We start from the raw sequence: 19,786 nt of genomic DNA, 5'->3' as shown, positions 1-19,786 counted from the left end.
ATTGTGGGTTGAAATGTGGTTGTGCTATTAGAATCAATTTTGCATGGCATTTTTCGTTGTCTCATTATGGGAAGAACATTTAATTCCAGTCATGCATCAGATCTGTTTGACTTACACATACCACGAAATACACATAAGTAAAACAAAATGGCTTTAGGCATCAGGGCTCTGAGAACTTTCTGAGCAAGTGTACCGTTCCAGCTATGTGTTGCAACAGTATACACTGAAACAAATATTGTCAGGAGATACACAGGGGAGGTATTTTTTATATATTAAATTCAAGCAGAAACCACATTGACTTCAGTGTGTTTCCTGGCAAATTATTAAACCTCTGCGATGATTTAAATAGAGGAAAAATATTTTGTCAGAATGGCAGAATTGTAGTGTCCTGAGGGGTCGGGAAAAGCATATAAATGCTTTTTAATGTTGTGTTTTGTTGTAGTGTTACAGTAGCTTCTTCATCATCATTAAAATTTGGTTGTATCTATCTAGCAAAATGCTAAACATGTTTCCGTAGGGAATATGTTGTCCTTCTAACGTCGAAGAAGCTTGTTTTGGGTTTTCTGTGTTGTTTTCTTTTTTTTTTGAATGGCATAGCTGAGTCAGTTGTGGTTTACATCCTGTGAAAAGGCTGAAGCCTTTTTATTTGAAATATTGAACAGTAAACGCCTCTTTTATTCAGATTGTCCCAAAGCAAAACATGGGATGATTCTAACTCCGATGGGTTCCTGCCAAGCAAGACATGAAACAGCAGCTTAAAAAAAAAAGCCAACAAAACAAACCAACCAAACAAACAAAAATGCAAATTACCCAAATTTTACCCCAGTTTGGGTGAACCTGAAATATCACTTATCAGAGTGAACATTCTCAGCCAGTGCATGAAACCAAGAAATATTCTGATCATCAGAGCTCTTCATGTTAAACCTATAAATACTGTCTGAAACTTAGATAATGTTGTTGCACAGTAAAGCACATTACAGTTTGGTTCCAATGATGACAGGGTGTTGGAAGAATTCCAGTGCAATATTTTTAGCAAAGTCACAAATTCTCTGAAATTGAAGTGTGCTTCAGAGATAGCTCAACTTTGACAAAATGCTGACAGTATCCTAACTGCCAAACACATTTCCTGTCTGGGTTCCTGTCTGGTTCCTTGGTTGTCCCTTTGCTGGGATACCTTGTCCTGGAGTCATTGCCTTGGGGAGATGCTGAGTGAACTGCCTCTGGGTTGCAGGTTCCAGGCTCCCATGATCCACAGTTTGCCCTGGACAAGTACTTTGCACCCTTTTGCGAAGAATGGACAAAGATTTGATAATCCTTCATTCTAAGGAAGAGGAAAAAAGAATTGAAGATGGAAAAATTCCCCACACTTAAGAATGACTTTTTTGTGCACTGTTCTGAGCATGCATCATGTTGGCAAGTAGATGGAAAACTTAGGTTGTTCTGTTGATTTAGATTTCAGTCACTATCACTTTGCAGAATCAGGGAGTGCTGCAAGGTAGATTAATGCTAGCCTGAAGTTTTAGATTGGGGGGGGTGGGAAGTGGCGCTAGGAGATTAAATGATTTGACCAGGTTATTCAGAAAGCTTCCTTCCAAGGAAGCTGAACTCAGCTCTTCAGCACTCACCTCAGGGTTACCTGGCTTTCCTTTGTGAAACAAAACCAGTGTGGCATTCCACTGTCTTGCTGCCAGTAGCCTCTGTGTATTTGATGGTCTCTTTGGTTGTAATGCAATCAATCATGTTGCAAAATGGAACTACCTTCTTTACACTTGAAGCCTGGCTCCAGGTGCCCGTGTGGGTGAGATGATATGGTTTTGGGTGATGGTATGAACTGTAACTAAATTAGAAGCTCTGTTTCTCTGTTTTTCAGCTATAAAAATAGAGGTCTTGTTATGTGCCTTGGTTCAGGCGCAAAATGCTGAAGAGGAGCATGTGGGTGCAGTTGGGAAAGAGTTTTATTTTCTTAGCTTTTAAACTAAAAAATGGTAAGCTTAAATCACATTTTTCTTTGGTGTTATATTTCTTTAGCATGGCAAAACCAGGAAACGTCCATAGAAGTTACTGGCTTTCTCTACAGTAGTGTTTCCCTTCCCTCAGCTGCCCTAGTGCTCACAGCGATGATAGCTACTGGTATTTTAATTTGTGCCTAGTGTCCTCCCACTGTCAGCATGCCTAGATTGTTTGGTAGTCCCAGCTGGTGGCCATGGGCCACTAGAGTTAATAAGAACACAGGCACAGCTGGTCTGGGTCAAATCGTTGCATGCCTTAGTTTGTGAAAATTTCTGATGGCCTCCAGTGTGTGGTAGAAAGGATATAGTAGTTAAAAGGTATCTTCCATTATCATAGACTAATTAGGGCTGTTCTAACTTCCTGAGGGAATATGTAGTAATACCTGGTAGTTACATAAGATTGAAACCAGGCAGGAGTTATTAGGCTGCAGAAGAGAAAATGTACTTGTTTCTGCTCCTCTTATATCCTAATGAAATGTAACCTGGATGAAAAACAAAGCTGTGAAAAAAACCTCCAAAACATTCTTCATTCTTTGGAGCCTATACTCTTAGCCCCCAGAGGAGGCTAGAAATGTTTTTGTTCTCACTGTGGAAGTGTGATTACATGGCAGCCTTGCTTTTTAAAATTCTGAGATTTTTTTCCTCCTTTTCTCCTTCATTTTGTATTATTTCTCACTTGCATTGCTGAGGCTGGTGCTATTTTGCCTGCATCTCTAGAGTGAAAACAGGCTTTGCGTTCATAAGCTTCTAATCAGAAGTGATGGCAGGCCCTTGAACGGAGCACCATTGCCCTTGTCCTCAAGAAATATTTTATCCTTTCTGATATCATTGGACATGCAACTATAATAAAGGCCAGTGTCTGTCACTGGTTATGTGTAGGAGTTGATCCCTGTTATCTTTGTGCAGCCACACCTCACAGTGACATCTGTGGCTGTATGGAACATGATTTCCTCCATTTCGTGGGAATAACATGATGCTTGTGCATTAATAAAAGGGTCTAAGAAGTTTCCTGGGGAGAGACTGTGAAGTGCAATGTATAACAGTATTTATGTAATTAACTCATTTGGATTTTAATGAAAAATACTGCTATTTTGCGACCATAATTTTCATTTTCTGTCAGCCTCAGAGTAGCAAGGAAACTGTAAATTGCACAGAGTCCCTAAGCTGTTGTCTCTGATAGGAAAGGTGAACAATTCTGCTGTCTTGAAGTGATGATTAGCTGTGATCTAATAGTGATATTAGCATATAATCACAAGCATTCCGTGTAATGTCATCGAAGTGTCTCTCCAAGGATGTGGTGTGGTTAGAACCTTACTTTTATTTTTCCCCTGAAGTTTTTATTTGAGAAAAGAATCAGAAAACAAGCAGCAAGAGGTGAAACAAAGCATGTGTATTGCCTCTGACTTCCCACTACACCTGCTCCCATGTGGAGCTAAGTCAGAGAGCAGGTCAGGTACTAAGCACTCCAAATGGACTAACTTCTTGAGCTTTCTCTCTAGTTTTCAGCCTCAACTGCTGTCTTTCTCTGAGCTGGCTGTGGCTGTGGTTACACTGCTATCCATACCTGAGCTGCCACAGTGAACAGTGTCCTATGCTTGATGGTTGTAGTAATAACGGAAGGGTATATATAACTACAATTCCCTCTTCCTTGACCTTCAGAAATGTAATCTGCAGGAACATTGTACCTCTATACTAATAGAGTTGTAGCCCCTCCTGAATGCCCTATCCCTTTGTGTGGGACATGATTTGCCCTTTCCATAATAGGGTTGAGCTGAACATAGAGCCCTTGACCTGACTTAGTTTAGCACTATTGTAAAACAACTGAACAAAGGTCCATCTGTCCTTCAAACCCACCCCCACCAAAAGTATCAGTTTCTGTGATGCCCAAAGATGAGCAAAATCATCTTCATTCTGTAGCTTGTCTCTGGTGCAGGACCCCCAGCCCCCTCCAGGGACCTAAAAACGGTGTGTCTTCCTGCTGTGCTGTTCTCATGACAGCAGGCTTTATGTATGGGGAAACTAACACAAGCTCTAACAATCTACATGAAAGTAGATTAACAGTTTGCAGTTGTCTCTTAGGAGAGCCCTGGCATTTGGCTTCATTACAGAAAAGAGTAAGGGAAGATGAGGGGAAGAGCTAGTTGTTGGTGAACCAGGAGGGTAGTCAGGGCTCTCTGGAAATGGCTGCGTGGGCCACAGGCTGATAGAGCCAGAAGAGCCAGCTTAGGAGAGTTGCTATCAGGTAGAACATAAATTGTGGAGGTTTGTTTCAGTGGAGGATGGTATAAAGTCCTAAGGAGACTTTACAGGTCTTACGTTATGCCTTGTACACAGCGATTACTTTATCTCATACATTTTTCAAATGCTCTGTGCAGTTCAGTCCAGGATGTTTTTCCTTCAGACCAAATTTTCAGAGGGGTCACATGCCATATGGTCACAGTGGACAGCCTAGGTCCTTTTGGTCCCAAGAGAATTTCTGGGAGAGTTTCTCCAGTGAATGACTTACTGTCTCTTGCGCCGTTCCTTCTCCAACAGAGCAGAAATATTCTAGTGACCTCAAAGCTAATGCACTCCAATGTTTCTGGATGGCAACAGCAACATTTTTGGCAACATAGTTTTGGAGCATTATTCTCTGTTTCATTTCCAGTATTTTTGGGGATACTTCTAGCGGAAATCATGACCCTAGAAGCATCTGCCGGAAACTAGTCCCTCCAGACACACTGGGGAGGTGAATTTTGCTCTTCATGCCGTGGTACCCCCTGTGAAGTTGGAGCAGTTCCGTGTGCATACATAAATGGAAAGCATGTTGTCATCTGGCTAATTATGAACTTTTATTATCTTAATCAGATCACTGAAATTCCTTTATTTATCAAACTATCTCATAGTGGCTGCCATTACACATCAGAAGGTGTAGGAACAAGTTTCACTGTGTCAATTCACATTTGAAACTTAAAAAAATTCTATAGTGAAAAAAAATTTGGCTTATTTCCTTACATTATTGTAGTCTTTTCTTCCCATATCTCTTGTTCATACGAATATAAGCTTTCTCAGATGAAGATCCCAGTGTTCTGAGTATAAGGACTTCGCATTATCCTGGCATATAATTCATAAGATTTGTTGAAGTAACAAATAATTGACTCTGCACTGAGGTGGACAAAGGAAGGTGTCAATTCTTGGCATTAGTGCATTTCCATTGAGTGGGGTGAAGAGTCAAATATGCAAATTTAAGATCTGGATCATGTGGGCTGTACAGTACTCCTGTGGTACATTGAAGTATTTGTATTGAAGGTACAGTACAGAATATTCAGTACAATATATTATATTGTACTGAAATAACTTAAGGAATTAGACTAGTTACATGCCTCAGGTATTAATGATGTTGCATCTCATTCTTAATTACATTACTGTAGGTTTAGAATAATACTATTTAGAGGGAGGGTGTTGGATCCAGTGTAATGAAGCTCGGAAGCTTGTGGAGGATATATAGCTAAGAGAAACTCAGGTATTTGAGTGTTTGAAATTTTTATGTTGGCAAATAAGAACAGAAAGAGGAGACTTAAAATTATATGCTAGTATTGGTATTATGGCATTATACTATAAACTGGTGTAACACCATTGACTTCAGAAGATACTCTCACTGTATGTGCTGAGGATCTGGTCTTTTGAGCCTATATATACTCTAATTAATGTTTTTTTATTATTATTAATCATAATAAGTTGTCTTAATTACTTCTAAAAATGTTCTCTTCATTTTCCAGATGGTACACTGGGTATGATGGAAACTTGCCCAGTCAATTTTGCCTTCCACGTGCTGATAACAATCTGTTTATAAAAGGTTTAAAATCCTCTCTTCCTATATTCATGTTCTGCTTCGGCCTTGTTTATTCACAGCTGAATGCCTATGATTATTTTAGCTGTCATGTGCTCAGTATTTGATGCTTTGCATAGTAGAACTGGAATAAGCTGGCTGTGCTGTAATATGTTCAGTGTATACTTAAGACAATGTCCGTTTAGCTGTCTCATTTCCTTAGCAACTTTTTAAAGATTAATCATGGAGTGGTGTAAGCCAAGAAAAAGATAGTTGAAATCGATCAGAAATGAAGTATTTTTCTTCATGGTGTTTTGCTTGGACTCAATATTTTGATAACTTGGTGCAGAATTCACAACAACCACAATGACTTGTTTCTGTGCCTGAAATTTGGGTGAGCAGTGATAGAGCATTTCTCAAATATGCAGATTTGCTGAGCCCATTTCTCAGTCTTTGATGAAACTGAAGTAAGCAGTCAAATGCTTAACACTGGTGTGAGAGCTGAAAATGGTTTCTGCCCTCTTTCTCTCTGCAATAATAGATTGGTGTGTTTTGTTTTGGATTTTTGGTTGGGATTGTTGTTTTTTTTTCATGACAGGCAATCAGTCAGTCTTAAGTAGGTAGCTCCAAGTGGATGAATCATGGGACCAACTAAACTTGAGGATGAGGGTTTAGACTGTAGTTTATACAGTTTGTTTAATTGTGTAGTAATACAGCAAGGAAGAAGTGGGGAAATTTTTACCTTACCTGGTGTGGATTTGACTGTATTTTGGGGAGAGACACAATTTCACATACATGCTGGCTACTTATAATCTGAACACTATACATTTAAACCCTGAGTGGAGGAAATGTCTAGGAGGTCTCTCTGAAGCTCAGTGAGGCCTGGATTTCCTATATGCATCTTAAGATAAATTCTGAGAAAAGGTTACCTAGTCTCTGTGTAGGGGAACAGACCTTTGCTGGGCCATGTTTCTCAGCAGTTATACCTTGGGTCAGTGAATAGGCCCTTTGAGAAAGTACCAGATTTGACAACTGAGATAGTGTTTTTCATGCTTCAGGTTCAAACACAAACTCAAGCCCTCAAACTTGATTCTGAGAAGATGTCAGCAGTCAGTCTTATTTCCTAAATGAATGGGGTTTGTGTTCTGTGCTGTTGTAGCTCTTCGAGTATCCTCTATACCTCCTTGGTTCCATATACATTTTTAGTTACTTTCTTGGATCTTCTTCTTGTTACTTGGTCCTTTATACATCAGCATGAAGAGGGTATTAAATTCTGACACTCTGATGGGGTGTAATTTTAATCTTTAATTACGTACAATCTTTCTATATGATTATTCAATTATTTTTGTTGTGATAGGGTCTAGACTTGTCTCAGTCATGAGTCAAGGTCTCCTACTTCTAGGATTTCCAGAAATTCATCCAAAGAGACTGTATTGCCCATAAGAAAGACCTTAGACCTACTTTGACCTATCCTGCTTTTCATGGAGAATTAACATGAAATTACTATAAAGTACAGTTCCATTGGTTTTGAAAGTGGATTATAGTGCTAGCACGAGAGTCAGAGAAGCCATGAAGTGTGTCTGCTTTGCCACTTAGTTATTCAGTGTTGCAGCTGGAGATGGGGAGGCCATATGCAATGTTCTATCCCCGGGTGACACAGAAGATTTCATTTGGCTGGGACTGCCTCAAGCTGTCACAGGTGTTCTTTCATTGACAATAGCTCCCTTAAAATATAAATGACTGCATTTATTACATCAGCTTTTTCCTTCTTTGGAATACCCCAGCTAAAGTTACATTACATATAACAAATGTTCTTGCTCCCTTGAGAATTGGTTTAATTACTGATGTAGGTGGGTAAAGGATCTATCGTGTCTGAGATATTAATTTTACCATGCTTTAATTAATTAAGAGGCCAAGTGTGAAAGGCTACAGAATACCTCCCACTTAAAGATGCCCAATAGAATGGTGGGGGATAGAAGACACTGAAACGATGAGGTTTTTACTGTCTGTGGGAGTATTGACTTTCTGCATCTCATTACAATGAGGCTGGCATCTGGAAGTACATGCCAACTTTTATTTGTTCATTGTGTTTTCTAACATTAAAGGCTTTTTCCATCCAGATTCTTTGAAGCACCAAAACAGCATGTCTCTCCTTTTGAAGGCAATGGTCATTCCTAGGTACCACTGATTTCCATTAGAAATGTCAGGACCACATCCTCTTGCCCAGCACGTTTGATGAACAGGGCTGCAACTGTCCTATGCCCATGTGCTCTGGCACAAGGGAGGATGTGCAGTGTGGTTCACGAGAGGACAATAGGTGCTCTACCATCTCTAAACAGCCAGTTGTTCCCTCCTTATGTCTCACTGTGAGTGTGGGCAGATTCCTTTCAGCTTTTAATTAGAAAGTCTTGTTTCTAGCTAACTCATAAAACAAGGAAATGGACTTGGAAAACATTCGGGAAGAAAGCAGCAAAAAAATGCACAGGCAGAAGGAAGGTGTGTCTCATAACAAGATTAGACAATGAGAATGCCTGCAGTAGGGTGGCTTGGACATCCCCGACTGAGCTTGTTACATTTGCCCTGGCAGCGAGAGCAGCAATGCTATAGATAGAGGCGAGTGTTCACTGGCCAACATTTGGTTTTCTTGAGATTGACCTGTTGCACTTTTAGAAATACTAAGTGACCAAGTAAAGTAGTACTGTTGCTCTCCAAACAGCTGTAAGGAGGACAGTTGATGGTTTTTATTGATGTCTTTTTCATCACTTATTGTCTATGTGAATTGCTGATTCATTAAGATGTTCTTGTGATGTGTGATACAGAAAGATTCTTTCAGAAACTTTTCTCCTTTTTCTTGTATTTTCTGTTGCTGTTTTCTCTTTTCTGTGGTGGTCATTTATCTTGTTTTTAAAGGAGAGTAACAGTTCAGCTATGCCACTGCCTTCCTCTGCATCCTTGGAGGAAGATTGGTGTAATACTGGAAAAACACAGAGTTAAATATTAACATGTACTACTGAATGTTCCCACTGGAAAAATCAGGAACATTTCCAAGCAGTGAAAGCAGACTTTCCTTTCCTGTAGTTAATTTTGCAGCGTAACGTTAGAACTACAGCTTGCTTGGTCATTTTTAACATGGTTAATAGTTAGAAATTGGGAGTCCTCTAATTCTTAAGTGCTCTCAACCAGGCTGCTTCTGCTTACCATGACTTAGGGGAGGAGTCTCGTGTGGTGAATTAGTGCTGCTATGTATAATAAGTTTTTTCAAGGTAAGAGGTTGATTTTTTTTTTTTTTTTTCATTCCCTCTGTACTTTGGCTTGGAAATGGAAGTTTCATTGCTTGCTCTTCTAATGAGAAAGACGATGTTAATAAATGTTCTGATTTGATATTGATTCTACAGTAACTCCTTAAGGCATACTCAGAATTGGGGTTCCTCCTGCGTTATGAAGATGCATAGCCACTCCCATTTGTATTAGCTAAGGGCCTAATTAGCTAAGGCTGAAAATGCGGCATTTTCTTCTGCTGACTTAAAATGTCACCACCAGTCTCTGCTGAGATCAAAATGCACAGAGGAAATGGTTTTGTTGAAGAGCAGTCTTTCACTCTTAACAGTTGGATGTATTCAGAACATGTTTTTATTCTGTCTTGCTGGTTGTCTCAGGTGTCAAGACTTTTACCTCAGTGTACCAGGAATCCCTGCTCAAGGTGTTAAAGCTGTAATCTTTTCAGAGCAGCTCAGATGTCAGCTGTGGTGAAGCAAGAGCAGTAAAGTCTGTGACCCTGAACTGGAAGGGCTAGATCAGTTAATGTAATGTTTGTGGGGTGGTATTGCTGAAGCTTCTCTCTGTATAAGTAAAAACTGTGCATGATGAAATGGAATTGATCCTTCAGAAATAAAATTATGGGTTTTGTTTTAATTCTGATTACTTGCATTTGCGCAATAGCATCCAAAAGCAGAGAGGTCTTGGCATTTGCATGAGGCGCGTGCTTCTGCCCACAAACAGCCGGTAAGATAAGTCAATAAAAACAAGCCATGCAAGGCATGAATTGCTTGGAGGTGGAAGAGACCTATTAGGCTATCTAGCTCTCCTGCATGCCGGTGAAGAATTGCTTCAACTGGATTTGCTTTAGAGGACAGAGGAATAGCTGACTAAAACACAGGATTGCATTTTCTGTGTGGTATGCTGGAAGGCCTTTATGCTTCAGTTTTTACGTGTGCAACTAGCTTTGAACCTCATAAGCAACAACATCACAGAGGATATTTTTTCCAGGCTGTTTGATTTAAAGTTTAACAACGGTCTGAACAGAAACTGCTCTGATTGCATAATGTGCAGTTTTGCTTTGTGGGGTGATTTATATCTGATCAAAGGAGAACACGAAGAAGAGGCAAAAATCTGTGAGTATGGCTGTCTGTGAGAGCGCAAGTGTATGTGGGGGGGTTGGGGGGGGGGTTGACAGTGTGAGAGGTCTGTCCATGTTATAGCAGTTGTGAGAACAAAATGGCTACTCTGCCTGACTGTAGGGAGGGAATTTTACAAAAGCAACGCATTACAAAGAGAACAAAGGCCTCACTGCGTTATGGCTATGCGTGACACACGCTGTTAAAGCTAAAGCAAGCTACCATTTCCTATTAAAGTAGTGTCTTGCATGTTCATGAAACAGGCTGTAATGTGAAGTGATTTAGCTTACTGGGAGCTGATGCATCTAGTTCTGGCACAGACATACGAGATCTCTGTGGTCAAAAAGGTAGACAAGTATGTAGGTGCTGGTGTTCTAAGCAGCTTCATCTGGTGACTGGACAGGGAATTGCAAGAACAATTTCATTACATGAATTTCTTGCATTATTCCCCTTTTGTCTGTTATTGTTTCCTTACCAGTATTTGTGTTTGAATAGAAAAAGAGCTCTGTGGTAAATTACCTGCCAGCCCCACTTCTTTCCAGGCCTGACTTGTTTATATATACAAGGAATTATGGAGGAATTAAAGAGAGGACCAAAGAAGCTCAGAAATTCTTTGGATGAGCTTGTCAGATTTTTAATTAATGGGCATATAGCAGAGGGAGAGAAATCTGTTGCTCAATACCATAATAGGCAGTGCAGCACTTCTGCCTCTCTCTGTTGTCCTTAACAGACGGATTTATTTTTGGTAATGAGACATTTCTCTCCCTTGCATCTATTAAAAACCAGTTCTAGTGTCAAAAATCAGTTGGAAATAACATGAAAAAGTTTAGTGGTGAAATGTGTTTCTTTTGGATGCTTGTCACAGCTTCATCAGATCCTGGGGATCTTTTTTCACTGTATTTTGGTGTATTTTTGCCTTGCTGCAACTTGCATTTCCAGATGATTTAGGTGTTGTTCCGATAGCACCAAATTATGGTGTGAATATTTAGATTGTGTAAAAAGGCTTAATGAAATTACTTTCAGGGCAATGATTAATATACTGTCAGAGTAAATAATTGTTTTTCAACGCTTTTCTGTGTGTGTACCCTTTAGGATTTTTTGTTAGCTGCAGATCCCTGGCTACCTGACATATTGAAAGCAGACTTGCTTTTCTTCATGAGCATTCCAACAAGCAGACCATTTTCCTTAATCTGTCCATAGAGAAGCTTGTGTGGGCTCTAGATGAATGCAGTGGGGTTTTTGTAGGCATTTGTTTGAAATCCTGTGGGATTTATTAGATGCCCTTTAATAGGTTTTGAAACTGTTCTATAGCATTCTGCAGGTGGGATGTAATTTTCCTAGTGAGTTCCTAAGTGCTTGACAACTGGTGAAAAAACAACTTCCTTCTTTTAGGTTTGTAAATAAGATTTCCTTAAAGAAGCTGTCTGGTGCCTCTGTGCACCTCTGTTCTGTAAGCTGTAAAAGTGAGAAAAGGCCAGGATATCAGAAAGGCTTACTGATATGAAATGACCCAGGAGCTTATTCCAGGAAGTTTATTTTCAGAAAGTGTTGAGTATTCATACTTGAAGAACACTTGAAAATATTTATGATTCACACCAGACATTCCTTTCAGTCTTGGTTGATAGCCATCTCATAAAGGTGATATAAGACTAAATAGAGTGATGCAAGGAATATTTTGACTTTTTAGCTGATACAGTGCTAATTATAAGAACCACAACCCATGTAGTAACAGAACCCCAGATAACAAACATTGAAAGGTCACTATTCCAAAGGAGTTACGTCATCCAGCTCCACAGATGAACCATCTTTTCCATGGAAGAAATTGCCTCCTACATGGAAGGGATTCTCTTCTGTACTGTACAGATCCTACAATTGTCCTTACCTACCCATTTCCTTTCACTCTTCTGTTCATGCACAGAAGTTAATTTCCTCATTTGGCTTCTGCTGCAGTCTGTATGTCTATGTGCTATAAACAATGCTACCCTTTCTTTCCCCCATCCTCCTACACATGCTTTAGAACAGCTCTGGTTGCTAGGGTTAGAGTCCTCATAAGGCTACAGGGGGGAAAAGTGTCCCTTCATCATCAGCTACCTTTTCCAATCTTCTGTTCTTTGCATTACTTAAGTCATTTTTTTGAAAGGCGTTTTTGTTGTAAGACCTTTCAACAACAATACTGTTGCTGTGCTCCTTGATGCTTTTCCTGGCCTTTTGTTTAAAAGGCATGGAAAGTCAGTGACTAATTTAATTGTTTGCTGTGAGTTAAAAGTTCAATACCTTGCACAGGGACTACTTCCATTTGTGATGAAAATGGACAAGCACTCCAAAATGGCAGAGGCAGTGACACTCTGTTCTGTTCCTTCTTCTTCCTCCCTTCTCCCCCGCACTCAGGTTTTAGAGATGAGGATGCAGACTCTGTGACACATCATGTACGCTGCAAAACTGGGCATGTTTCTCCTTCACAGGAGGTGTGTGGAAAATGACAGCCTTCACATTATTTCAAGTGGCACAGAAGGTGTCCTTTGATGTGCCAGACTAATTTTTTGCAGGCAAGAATTGACACTGAGTTAGACTCTTGAGGGTAGAAGGATGGATATACATGCTCTTTGTTTTCCAGTAAACACGTACTTCTGTATAGTGTGAGCACTGATACTTATTTTTTATTATTTTTGTTTTTAAAAATGTGGATCCTGTTTGTCAGCATGCTTGAGCTACAGAGTTCAGCTCTAGAAAGTTTTAGTGCTTATTCCAGGGATGTGACTATAATCTTTCCTTGAAAGGGTTAAAAAGTGCAGTCATTCCGGAATCTATGTAAAACCTTGAGTTTGAAATGCCTTCACAGTGCTTAAAATAGTACAAGTAGTACCAAGTTCTCTGGAGCCCACTGGACCTATTTCACAAGGCAGGAGCTCATTTTGGAAGAACCTGTGTTCGCGTGGGTTTTAACACTTTGCTTGAGATACTCAGGAGTAAGCTGTTTAATAATAATGCTTCAGTTGAATGATGCCTCTCAGTCAAAAGGCCTGGCATGCAGCTATGATGAAGAGTGAAGTTTTGAACAGCCCAGCACCGATCTCTGCATCCCACCAGCCTGACTGATCCCCACATTGCCTTCAGCACCTTGTGAGAGTAGGCACTGCTGAAGTCCTGCCTCTGTACCGCTGAGCTATGTGGTCTGGGGAGGGAAAGGACAAGGGGCAGGAAGACACGTCATCCACCTGAATATTCGATGTGGTTGGAGTGGGGCAGACAGTTGAAACTCAATGCAGCAAATTCAGGACAATATTCCATCAAAATCAACGAAGAGTAGGGAAATGTTCTTACCCTTTCTGTGACAGAATAGCTTATATTAGGGTACAAAAGATCTCTATTGAAGCTTCATCCTGGGTTTTGCATACAGGAGACTGTCCACATTTGTCCAATACTTTCTCTCTACTAGGTCTTCTAACTTGCTTCTGCTTAAATGATTGACAGGTGTGGCAGAAGTATCATCTGGGAGGTTGAACAGGCAGAATGTGAGTGAGAAGCAAACAGCTCATGGTGAACAGTAGTTAAGAAGTACTGCAAAGGGTGGTTTGAGAGGAGGTAATGAAGTGGAATAGTTATGAATGAGATTTCTGCATGAGATGCAGGGAACATAGGCCAGAATATCTCCTTCTACCTCCAACAACTTCCAGTATCTCAGCATCTTCATTGATGGTATCTAGTACATGTTATTTTGCTGCTTTTACTGGGATAGCCAAACATTTCACATGTGTAAGTAATTTAGAAAATTTACTTGAGCCCTAAAATAGTGCCTCAGTCAGAACATGTGTTCTGTATGTTTTGCATACTACTTAATTTAAAAGTTAATAATTCAGATACTGTACTCTCAACTTGCTCAAGCTGTTTGGAAGCTGCATGGCTGCCACCTAAGGAAAAGTTAGACCATTGTTCTTGCCAGAAAGGAAATCTGTGCATATTTTGCCCTCACCAGACTGTTCTGCAGGGAGCGGGTGGCATCGTGGATACTATTTCTTCAAGCTGTAAATCAGCAGTTTAAAAGCAGAATTTCATTTTGCTGTTACTGCCTTTCTAGCTGTTAGGAATGTAGTTGCAATGTGTGTTTGATCCTCAGGGATATCTGTAGGAAGCATGTGTTAGTGATTGAATTTAATTGGGCTTTCAAAGAATTTCTCCTCCATTGCAAACCAATGGAAACAACAGTCCTTTGGCGCTCTGAATTAACATTAGATAAGAATGGGTCATGTCAGAGTTACTTATCTAATTGCAGCACATACTATTAGTGCTATTCATAATAATGTTTGCTCCAGTATACTTATGCATTTTGCTGTTTTGTGGTGTGTGGGAAGTCCATGATTTTCCTTGCGCAATGTTGCTAGAATCGGGATATAAGTATCTCAGTTACTGTTCTCAGCCTTTGACTCTACATTCTAGCTAAAAACAACCAGAACTTTTTTTTTTAAAAAAAGAGGTCTGACATTTTTTTTCTGCTTTGATTCTATTTTCAGAGGCTTTTGTTTGTGAAGTGTGACTGGGGTAGGGCACGATTTGAGTGGAAAAGTTTTTGCACAGGTAAACAATCCAAGTTTGACACATTACAGGCAACCTGTAGTCAACATTTGCCCCTCATAAATTAATACGGGGCGGGGAAAGTAGAAAAAAAACCCTCTATGTTTTCCATAACAGCACTGGCATTAGAGAATGAGGAGTCCAGATTATGACTTGTGTGGCTTTGGTTGGTCCCATGGCTAAAAGGTAGATGTTGGATAGGAGATTTGATCCAGAGCAAGCACAGGATAGAAAAAGGAGATACAGCTGTGCCATTGCTAGTGTGCCTCTTTTTTTTTTTTTTTTTTTTCTTGATTCGAGTTCCTATAGGGATGTCAGCACATCATATGCCCAGATTGGGTAGAATAGTGTTACTCTTCCTGCTATTCAGACAGCAAGTGAGAAATAAAGAGCTGAATGCCACAGGAAGACAGACAGCCAGGCTAGGAATGCAGGCAGAATGTCTCTGCTGGTGAAAGGGTCCTTAGGGTATCAACGGTACCACAGGATACCTGGTTGGTATACCCAACAGTGTTATGGCATGGTTATGGGTTGTGCTTTCCAGTGTGGTGGGCTCGATCTATTGACTCTTGAGGAAAATGAGGCTCAGAACCTGAGGAGATGAGGTGAAGAGGAAAGAGGTGTTCCTAGAGCCATAGTCCTTACTTCTGCATTGAAGTAGCTGGTGAGGCGGGTTGCTTTCTGAGAGGGAGGAAGAGGTGGGAAAGTTGATGGGAATTTTACTTACTCCCCAGAGCAGGATTGTGGAGAGGGAAAAATTCCCCACTGGCTGGAGTACCTACAAAACTGTATCAACACGTGCATTAATCTTGTGACTGAGAAAGGAACAGTAGGGTAGAAAAGGGGTGATGTGCTGTGCATCTATCTAGTGTAGAGCAGCTCCCCAGAAGGGCATCTACTGCACAGGACAATGGACTAATATTTGATGTGAGGTCTTACCTGCCAGTGTAGGCATGAACCCTTCCTGGTGACAGAGGGTGTGTTGGAGAGATGTTGGTTTCTCTCCTTCTGCTTCAGGCCTACAGCTGTCCCAACTCACACGTAAAACTTCCAGGATGAGAAAGGGAAGTTTGGACATGATATTTCCAGTTGAATGAATACTTTTCATCTTATAGTGCACTTCCCACTGAGGAGAAGCTGGTATCTTTTCCCCATCCAAAGGTACCTACTGATCTACCATTTGAGAAGCAAACGAAGAAGCAGGGAAGAACTTTTCAGTTTTGAAAAGCACCATCTTCTGTATTGAGAATGGAAAGCTCTTCACTGGGAGTATACAGAAGGTGTAAATGTGTCCTTATCAGGATACAAATACAACGATGATGCAAAACTGTGAACTCTACCTGTCCTGAAGCTCTGTAGCATGGGATGAAAGACAGCTTGGAGCATGGGCCCTGCTTGTGTTACTCACACTGGACTCAGAGAGTGCAAGTTGAATTCTGCCGCTTGCTGGTATTTCTAATAATTTGTTCTTGGTGACCTCAGCAGAGAATTAATTTCCCTGCTGCTATTGCCTGCTCTTGAAAACATGTAGAGAAGTGACTGTTGCAGGTGGGGAGATTAGCAGGGAGTTCCCACTATATAGCCTTAATGAGGTGAGAAAAAGCTAGATTTAACCTTAAGCAGAGATCCTGAAACTAGATCTTGTACAGGGCTTATGTCTCGTTGAAATTAAATAGCAGACACTTCCCTGACAGAATACAAGGTGGAGAAGCAGCAGCATAATGTCCACAGGAGCAAACTGTCTCTGTGGCACACCCACTGTATCCCTACATGTAGGTATCCACAGGCTGTGTCCTTTGCAAGTAAGAAGACACCTGACTAGATAGTGATGGCCAAAATTGTAAAGCAGATTTCTCTGTACATGAGAACTTTTGTCCTAGTCCTGACTCATACGTAACTTTGTATTAGACACAACATAGTAAGAGTAATGTTAGAACATTTGTGTATCAATCAAGCTGTTGTTTATGTGACAAGCTAGGAGAATTTAACTATTTACCAATTTCCATGTTATCTTTAGAATGTTTAGAACACTCTGAAAAATTTCAAAGATGATGAGTAGAAGTAACTCTGTATGAGTTGCATACAGTGTTCTCATGTTTGGCTCTATTTTAACCTGTTAAGGAATGTAGTAGTTTCTTCTCACCAAGCAAGCCTGTGTCTGGTGTATTAGGTCAAAACACATTCCTGTCTCCAAATGCTAACACCAGCACATTCAGTTCTCTAGGTTTCAGCAGCTAAAGTGGGTGTTGCAGGAAGTTTGGCACTGTGTCTCTTTGCAGAATAATAAACATGTATGATGTTGCCTTGGGTTTCATATAGACATGAAGGCTCTTCCCTCATAAAAGCTATTCACTGACAAATGGTGGCTCTTAGCTTTAAAAGATAGCAATACTAGTTGAAATAGATATATTGTCAAATTTTCTGGCAGCCCCCAGGATGGTGGTTTCTTTTATTTTAGACTGAGAGAACATGTGATAGTTCATTTTTCTAACAGCTGCATTAGGTTATTGTATTCTATAGCATTTACTACCTTTTTCTTTTCCAGGAGGCCAGAACATACCTGTAGAGCTGTGGCTTCTCTTTCTCCAAGCTCTGCCAAAGGTATGTAACTCTCCCCAGATCTCAAATGCAGTATGGAAACTTTCAGAAAAGTGAGTTTCAAAGCTATTGGCAGAAGACAACTACTTCCTTGATTTTTGAATGCAGTATTTTAAACACAATACAAAGGTCTTCCCCAGAAAAGTTGCATTGAATCAGAACTAAGCTTGAGAAATCAGGTTAATGCATACAACAATGGCCATCCTGCTTGTACTGACTGTTGCAAGTGATGTTCAAGATTGGGCTGCCTGGTGATGGATAAACATTTGATTTCAGAGGCTCCAGAACATGTACACAGCTATTTAATAGCAGGTCGACACTGACTTCAAAATCATGGTCAGTGTCTGTTAATTAATGTGATTCCCCAAGATTATACCCTAACTCAGTTACCACTTCTGGGCAAATAACATGACATAGTGGAAGAACTGTGTCCTTCCATTGCCTGGACTGTGAGCCTTCCTAGCTCTCTGTAAGAAGGTCTTGTTTTCTAATTAAGCACCGAATCAAGGCTGTACTGCTCCTCCTCAGCAGCATGGTACCTGAAGAAGTTTTACCAGAACTTCCTGACATAGAGAAAGTGCTTTCAGCAGATGTGTAAAATTTTGACCTAAAAATAGGATAACATAGTAAATAAGAACCTGATGTTCAAAGATTCAAAGCTGTCCCTGCTGTCTCGTTTGTTGTATGACTTGGAAAAACTGAAACAGCTTTTGTGATGATAACTGTTAACGTATGATTGCAGTGTTAAGAGTAAAGAATAGTGTTTTTCTATAAAAGTTAACTGTAAAAGCCCATAATAGAGCACGATATTTCTATGTTTTTTCTGAACTAATGCAAAGAACTATGTAGCCTGGTGATTAATTTCTATATAATTCTATAGGACACTGCAAAACTCCTGAGTAAAATTCTGTGTTTTCTAAGGAACTCTGCATGTCAGCCTGGTAGTGTCTGCCTGATAGCAGAGAAAGCAATGTATGATTGAGGAACAGTGGGACTAATTTTTTTGGGTGTTGGGTTTTTTGGTAGTTTTTTCCTTCCTTTCTAGCAGAGGGTGAAAAGTGGTTCCTTTGAACTATCATGCAACATAAGCTTTGACTGCTGAGATTTTTACTCCCCGCTGTACCTTCTAAATGTACCCCCACCCTTTGTAGCTGGAGCTGATGGTACCTCCGGTTCTCAGTGAGCCATGGGCAGGGAAGATGCTGGTTCTCTCTTTCAGTGTCCCAAGAACCATGAACATTTTCTAGTTCTGCATTTGGAAAGCCAGATATTCCCTGACCCTGTGTGAACTCACCAATGCTTTTCTCCCTCCATAGACCCCTCTTTTCAGTGTGGAAGAAAGAACTGAGAATGACTCAGAATTAATTTATGCAAAGTTTTTCCAAGTAATTCTCAGCCACCCATGGGTTTTCCTGGAAGACTGATATACAATAGGCCTTTGTCTCTGTTGTGGTTTAATCCGGCAGGCAGCTGAACACCAAACAGCCATTCGCTCACTCCACCCCAGTTAGAATGGGGGAAAGAATTGGAAAAAAGGTAAAACTTGTGGGTTGAGATGAAGACAGTTTAATAGGACAGAAAAGGAAGGGAAAATAATAATAACGATAAAAGAATATACAAAACAAGTGATGCACAATGCAGTTGCTCACCGCCCACTGACCAATGCCCAGCCAATCCCCAAGCAGCGGGCTGCCTCCCCCCAGCCAACTACCCCCAGTTTTGTTGTTCAGCATGATGTCATACGGTATGGAATATCTCTTTGGCCGTTTGGGTCAGCTGCCCTGGCTGTGTTTCCTCCAGGCTTCTTGTGCACCACGAGACTCCTCACTGGCAGGGCAGTATGAGAAGCTGAAAAGTCCTTGACTTAGTGTAAGTACTGCTCAGCAACAACTAAGACATCAGTATTATCAACATTTTTCTCATCCTAAATCCAAAACACAACACTATACCAGCTACTAGGAAGAAAATTATCCCAGCCAAAATGAGGACAGACCCCAAATGGATTTATTTATTATTTTTGAATCTAAATGCCTAGCTTGACCCCAAGCTAGCTTTTTAGTCCCCAAGGCTTGGCAGTTCATCCTTGAAACTTTTTGAAGATGTGACTCTTCTGTGAATAGACAAGGTATTATAAATGTGTTCAGTACAAGAATTAATGCAAATTATTCTAATTATATCTGAGTCAGAGCCTGCTACATTTTGAAGGAAATAGAGACAAAGCAAAATGGCTATGAAAGAAGTTTTATGATTTCTACAGAAATATATTTTTGTGAATTAGGTCTGGATTCTTTGACAAAACCAGTGCGTGTGTGGGGGATACTCTCAACAACAGGTTTGCAGTTCCTGCAAGCTGTGAGCTCTGAATTGGTCGTGTAAGATTAGTTGCTCAGTTAACTATTCTTTTGTTT

Source organism: Leptosomus discolor, chromosome 6, assembly GCF_034619465.1.
Source record: "Leptosomus discolor isolate bLepDis1 chromosome 6, bLepDis1.hap2, whole genome shotgun sequence".
Classification (NCBI taxonomy): Eukaryota; Metazoa; Chordata; class Aves; order Leptosomiformes; family Leptosomidae; genus Leptosomus; species Leptosomus discolor.
Note: the sequence above shows the minus strand (reverse complement) of the source record.